Consider the following 7,027-nt stretch of genomic DNA (forward strand, 5'->3'; position numbering starts at 1 on the left):
AGGCTCCACCATAGGGATTAGCGTGGGCGGCATATGTATGTGTCCATTTCTAGATATATACAGCCCTGCCCTTCTGGAACTTATGCTCTGGTCACTGTCCATGTGGCCAACGTATATTTCTATGTGCTTCCTTTCTTAAGATGCGTTGACGCTGGTGCTCTTTATTTGACTTTTTGTCAAGACATAGATTTCGTATCTGGAGAGACTGTCTCTAGGTGGATAAGATAATTCTTCACAACAGAGGTAACTATTCAAGACAGATTGTCTTTCTCTCCTCTTGAGCTACGAAGAGGAAGTTACTGTGGTTCCAAAGGTTTGTGACTTCCGAAATCCAAGAGTTAGCCCGAGTCTCCCTGTTTTAAATTAGACCTCATCTCTAGCATTCTAAAACCTAGACAGGAAGAAAGAAATATCTAAGGTAGTCAGCCATTAAGTCCTTGAATACCTGAAAACGACAAAACTATTTTACCTCTAGGTTTTTTAAGAGTAATTTTTCCCCTCCCTCCTCCTCTCCATCTGAGTGAGCTTCAAGGTCCAAGACTGGATGGTGAGAGGAGGGAGAGGAGCTTCTCCTCTTGGGTCTTTCCTCTGCCTCCCCCTCCTCTTTTCCCCCTCCCCCTCCTCCTCTTCTTTCTCCTCCTCTTCTTCCTCCTCTTCTCCGTCCTCCTCCTCTTCCTCTCCCTCCTCTTCCTTTTCTTCCTCCTCCTCTTCTTCTCTTCTTCCTCCTACTCCTCCTCTTCTTCCTCCTCCTCCTCCCAATGTCCACCTCTTCCTCCTCTTCAGCCTGGCCGGTTAACACCACTTACCTAACAGTCCGCTGCTGACTCCTCGCTGAAGCCTTGTCTCCTTCTTGAGCCTTTCTTCCTTTGGACTTAGGAGTCTGCTGATCCTGGCAGCTGTGGGATAGGTAGCTCAAGTGAAGGCTCAGTAACTCCCCAGATGGAGAATCTGTATCTTATTGGGAGATGGGGACCAACTTCTGTTACTCCCTCAGTAGAGGGAAGTAAGTAAATTCTTAATATTGACCTAGTTATTAAAACTTTAAGCCAGGCGGTGGTGGCGCACGCCTTTAATCCCAGCACTTGGGAGGCAGAGGCAGGCGGATTTCTGAGTTCGAGGCCAGCCTGGTCTACAGAGTGAGTTCCAGGACAGCCAGAACTACACAGAGAAACCCTGTCTCAAAAAAAAAAAAAAAACGAAAAACAAAAACAAACAAACAAAAAACAAAAAAAACTTTTAGTTTCCTAGTGGAATCTTTACGATTCTCTGTCTTAGTTTTAATGCTTGAGCGTGCTGCAGGGCAAGAGGAAGGAGTACCTCCTGACCATTGCCTCCTTTCATGGATCATCTCAATCAGATTAGTTACAATAACAATATGTAAAAAGAATCTTGTTGTGCATAATGGTTAAGACAATGGTATAGCCTCAGAGTTTAGCTGGGGGTGTAGCTCACTTGCCTAACATAATAAGCACCGCCCACCTTTGGGGTGTTTGATCCCAAATGCTCCCCTTCACCAAAAGAAGAAGTAATCTCCATACTCATAGGAAGAAAACAAACTAAAGGGATTGGCTTATTGTACCAAAACACGGGCTCTTGAGCCTGTGAGATGGCTGAGCTCATCAAGAAAAGGTGCTTGCCATGCAGGCTCCATGGCCTGAGTCTGAGCCCAGAACCTACAGTAAAAGGAGAGAACCGACTTCTAAAATTTGTCCTCTGACCTCCACACTGTGGAGGTCACGTACTGTAGAGGTGTATGAAGGTTTGCCACAGCACAGTTACTCACACTGGCTGGTGTGTGCACTGAATAAACTTAAACTTTTCAAATAAAAGGTAAATGAAAATAAAACTGGTCTCTTGATGCTAGATCTGCTGTTTAATTCTTACCAACAGCCATCGATAAAAGGAAAAAAAAAACTTTTTCTGGCATTTATCTTTCTGGTATTTGGTTGTGGATGTCGCTGGAATTGCACAGAGTCTCCTCACTTAGAATAAATACTCTGCCTGGAGATTTAGAAAATTAGTCTTGCTTTCTACCTTTAATATTCCTGCCCATTCATCACCCCAGGACGTCAGTCTAACCTCTTGCAGGTTTGAAATGTCACAGTCCTGATGATTGCAAGAATTCAGTTTTCCTTATAGTTTGATAGTATTTCAATTGTATTCTTTGTGTATGTGTTCATGTTTGTGAGAGGAGTGTTTTGTTTGTGTGTTTATCTGTGCACCACATGCCTGCAGTGCCTGTGGAGGCGGGAAGAGGGTATAAGATCCCCTAGGTCTAAAGTTAGTTGTGAGCCACTAGTTGGAATTCAAACTGGGAATGGAACACAAGTCCTCCGGAAGACCTCTCAGCCCCTGAGCTGTCTCTCCAGCCCCTCAGTTCTGTTGTCAGTCTTCAAGAATGACTGGAACTTGCTCCATCCAACCATTAATAACATAGTAAGGAAAACTAAGTTTGTCGTCCACACCCACCTCCACTTTCCAAAGGAGGGGGAAAAAACGTTGACTTTTCATGTTAGCATAGTACACTTAAAGGGCTTTAAAATATTGGGCTAAGGAGATGGCTCAGCAGTTAAAGTTTCTGCCACGAAAGCGTGAGGCTTTGAGTTTGGGTCACCAGCACCCATGTAACAGCTGAGTTTTGTTAGGGCGCTGAGGCTAGAGGTGGATCCCCAGAGTTCACTGTGTACCAACTGGTGTGACTCGGGTTCAGGAGTGTCTCAAAAGACGAGGTGAGGAAGCATGGAGACACAAAATGCTGTCCTGTCTACACACTCACATCCATACACATAGGAGCACAACAAAAAGGAAAGCATGCTTGCTGTTTCAGAGTCTTAGTCTTGTTCCTGTCTCTGCCATTCCCCTGCTAGGTTCTCTCTGGCTTTTCCATTTGTCCCTCAGATCCATACCCTTTGAGGTTGCCCTGGTGGCTTTTCTAACAGGCAGGGTGGGGACATGGGACTGACCTCTTGACCCCTGCATGCTTTTACCTGCTGCTGCTTTTACCTGCAGTTGCTCTCATTTGCTCGTGTTCTGTTTAACACCGTTAACGTCGTTGATATATGTTAACGTCGTTGATATATCTCTATATACCTCTTTCCTGTGGGTAAGTCTCCACTCCCTGGTGTGATTTTAATTAACAGTCCTGGAAGGCAGGGATTATACCTCTATCACATTCTGTGAAGATTCACCCTAGAAGAAAAAATAAAATCGAAGATCTGTCCTCAAATGTAACTATTCAGGTAGTTTGTTTGTTTGTTTGTTTCATAAGCATTTTTTTTTTTTTTTTTTTTTTTTTAGTATTTGCTGCACTGGGGATGCATAGTCAGGGCAAATACCCTGCTCTCACATTCTACTTCAGACTACTCAATAAATTGGACACTCCAAGTTGGGTGGGGGGGGAGGAATAGGTGATTTGAAAGAATAAGATCCATGTGATCAATCAACTGTGGCACTTGGGGCTGAGGAGATGGCTCAGCAGGTAAAGCACTTGCCAAGCACCGTGAAGACCAGAGTTTGGATCCTGTATCCACATAAGCTCTGGATAGGTATGTCAGCCCACCGGTAATTCCAGTACTCAGGAGACCCAAACAGATCCTGGAGCTCTCTGTATGAGCAAGCTCTAGGTTCCATCAGAGACATGCCACATGGATATTGTTGGAAGTGATCAAGAAACATACCTGACATCCACCTTAGGCCTCCACATGCATGTACATACTTGTACACACGCACCCACACAGGTGAAAACACCATGCACACAGACACATACAAAGAAATATGTTGTTGTGTATATGTGTGGTCTGTGTCTATAGAGAAGGCTCGGAGCTTTGAGGTGTCTAGAAGATGTCATTTGAAATCAGTGGATACCTAGAAAGTACATGAGGATTGTTCAGATTTCACAGGAGTAGGCAAGATTGAGAAGATTAGATTAGGGTGTCAGATTGTAAGAAGACCAACCATTTAGCTAGCCAGAGTTCAACGGGGTCCATTAAAACTTGGATCATGGAAGTCATGAGGGACTATAGAGGTGACAGGGATCTGGGGTGGCCTTATATCAACTGTTTTAGCATTCTCTTAAGAACAAAGGGCTCTTTTAAAACAAGGGGGCAAGATGTGGCACACTGTAGTTAGGAGTCCTGTGGCTCTGCTGGTGGGGACAGGGTGACAGCTCTGTGAGCAGGGCTGCTTCATAGTCTACTGAGTATGAAGGGAAGAGATGACAGTGGCCGGAGCAAGCAGGATGGTTTAGGTTACAGTTCTGTGGGTTTTATTCTTGCTTTATTTTCTCGAAGCACTGGGAATTGGACCTATAGTTTTGTACCTGCTATGCAAGCAAACCAGTTGCTTTTTTTTTTTTTCTTTTTTTACTGTTTTGGGGTAAGAGAATCGAGATGGTTACTAAAGAAGAGAGAGAAGAAGTCACAAACTGGTGAATAAGAATGGTCCCATTAGAGCCATATATTTGAATGCTTAGTCATCAAGCCCATCACGGGTGGCCTTTCAGGTTTCAAAAGCACATGCCAAACCCAAGTCTCTCTCTTGGCCTAACAGATCAGGAAGTAGCTCTTAGCTACTTCTCCAGCCTGCTACTTCACACCTGCCTGCCACCAACTCCCCTCCCAGGATGGTTAATGAGCTAGTCCCTGAGGCTGTTAGTAAGTCCCCAGTTAAAATCTTTTTCCTCTAGAAGAGTTACCCTGGTCTTGGTTCCTCTTCATAGCAATAAAACAATGAGTAAGATACTGTTTGACTACAAATGTGTGTAGGGATACAAAACACAGGTGTCCTCACAAAGGATGGGACCCAATCCCATCTCTCAGCCCCACCATCTTACTTCTGAATCTCCATTTCCACATCCACCGCCAGGGAGTGCCTACCACTTACATATTAGCACTCCCTCCCTCCTTTGCTTGTGTATGTCCTCTTTGAGTCCAAGATCAAGATCACTTCTGAAAATACTGGCTAGCTCATGTATTGATCGCCAATTGCATTCCTCTCAGAGTTCTCCAACTGTTTGTTACTCCTGGAAAAGATCATTTCAGACACAAACTAGAACGATATTAAGCCATTTTGTGCGTGCTACCATATATATAGCAGGGTCTTCCATTTCCTATTTTAGTAGAATTTAGTGTTCAGTTTCATTGCATATTTTAAACATACTAGAAATAGGTTGACCTTTGACATTAGGACATGTTCAGTATGAAAGACGTGAAGCCTGTAGTCACTTGACCTGACTTGTTTGCTTTTGCTTACTAGAATTGCGGTGTCTCATAGAAGTCATCCCGTCCTGGAATCAGTTTCCAAAAGGGACCCTTAAGAAGATTATAATCACTTAAAACTCTATCAGAAGATGTATTCTTCCTCCGGTGATATTCAAATGAGTTTGTTTTACCTGCATCCAATTTACCTGTTCAGTTATAAAAATGGTTTTAAAAGCTTCCTGTTCTGCTCCATGCATTTTAAATTTGAGGTATATCTCTGGACACCTGTGCGCCTGGATTGTTGTTTTGTGCTTGAGGTCACCTCCACAATCTGTCGGTAGCCAGAGGTTCTGCCTGTCTGGAGGAGATAAAGCAAATGCTCTGCATTCTCTCTGAATTCTTTAGCCACCTTTGCTCCAGCTCTTACAAAAGAGATGCTGGAATTGCAGCTCTTATTTTCTTTCTGGTGTGTAACTTTGAAGGTTGCTTTGCAGTTGCCCTTTGGAGAAGTCTCCTTTGATATTTATTTGGTCAGTAAGTGATGGCTGCTTTGATTTGCCTACAATCCTAGATTATAGTCTCTGAGAAGTGAAGCACTGGATCTACGTTATGCTCAGTAGGAATTTATGAGTTTGGGGAAAGCAGTAGGAGAGGAGTCCAGGACACCTTTCAAGAAATCCTCCTTTTCTGTCAATGAATGGTGTCTTGGAAGTCTCAAAGTCCACTAGAAAGAGCACTGGGGTTTTTTTGTTTGTTTTGAACCTTGCAAACAGCAATAAATTTTTACCACTTATGGTCCTCACTCCCTACACAAATTTTCAGTTTACCTGTATTTGTCAGTGATGCTGATTGCTACACTCACCATATTGCAACAGGTTCAATAGTGATTTCTAAATAAGGGTCAAGCAAGACATGTCTTCATGTCCACTACAGCCCCCTGGGTCCAGTATGGAGAACAATGCCTCCTATGAAACAGTTCTTCGATGTTTTAAATTATGTTTAATTTACACGGGTACTCTTGTGACACCTTGCCCCTGTGGAGGTCAGAAGACAACTTGCAGGAGTCTTTGTCCATTCTCTCCTTCCATTGAATCCTGAGGATTGATCAAGTCCTCAGGCGTGGCCTCCAGTGTCTTTACCATCTTTAACCGGCTGAGCCATCTCACTGCCCCAAAGAGAAAATTTAGTGAGGTGACTCAGTTCTCAACTCTGACCACTGCTTTTGAACCGGCTAGGAAAAACATACTGGTCATTGTTAGACTGAAAACAACCTTCAGAGGGATGGCGAGGATAAGAACAGAGATGAAATTTGGCCACAGCTACGTGTCACACGGGAGCAACAAGGGTGGAGGGGCAGGGCACTCAGGGTGTCCCAGGCGCCTAGGAGGAGCACGAGACTGCGGGCGTGGGCTGGGGGCGTGGCCGGCGGGAAGGGGCGGGGCCCACGAGGAAAGGGCGTGGTCGGCGAGAGGGGCGTGGCCTGCGGGCAGGCGGGCGGCTCTGGCGGTTGGAGGTGGGTGGAGCTGCCCTTGGAGGCGGCACCGGCCTGGCCCCGAGGCCCGCCGCGCCCTATCGCGCCAGAGCCGAGTGGCCCCGCGGAGCCCGCGCGCTCCCGCCTGCTGGGGGAGGGCGGACAGGGCGCGGGGGACCAGACAGGCCGCGGCGGGCGCTGTTTCTCTTTCGCTTTCCCGGGCTCGGAGGCGGGCGCGCCGGCGGGCTGAGGAGCGGCGGCGGCCGCTGGGTAGGTACCGCGCGGGGGCGGCCCGGCCGCGCGCCAAGTTTGCGCCGGCGGCCGCGGCGCCCCAGACACCTGCCGCGCCGGGCGCTGG

The 7,027-nt window shown here is 46.2% G+C and overlaps 1 protein-coding gene across 5 annotated transcripts in view; it reads left to right on the top strand.

Moving 5' to 3' along the window:
* Positions 1-7,027, top strand: part of Pcgf5 (polycomb group ring finger 5) — a 102,909-nt gene that overhangs the window by 55,543 nt on the left and 40,339 nt on the right. For 3 of the 5 annotated variants that reach the window (XM_028773525.1, XM_028773522.1, XM_028773526.1), the window contains exon 1: positions 6,890-6,939. The exons of the other annotated variants lie outside the window; for them this stretch is intronic. The gene's annotated coding sequence lies outside the window, so the exon portion shown is untranslated. Of the gene's footprint in view, positions 1-6,889; positions 6,940-7,027 lie in introns of those variants that run through there. 5 annotated transcript variants of the gene reach the window in all.

Source organism: Grammomys surdaster, unplaced genomic scaffold, assembly GCF_004785775.1.
Source record: "Grammomys surdaster isolate TR1022 unplaced genomic scaffold, NIH_TR_1.0 229, whole genome shotgun sequence".
NCBI classification, from domain to species: domain Eukaryota; kingdom Metazoa; phylum Chordata; class Mammalia; order Rodentia; family Muridae; genus Grammomys; species Grammomys surdaster.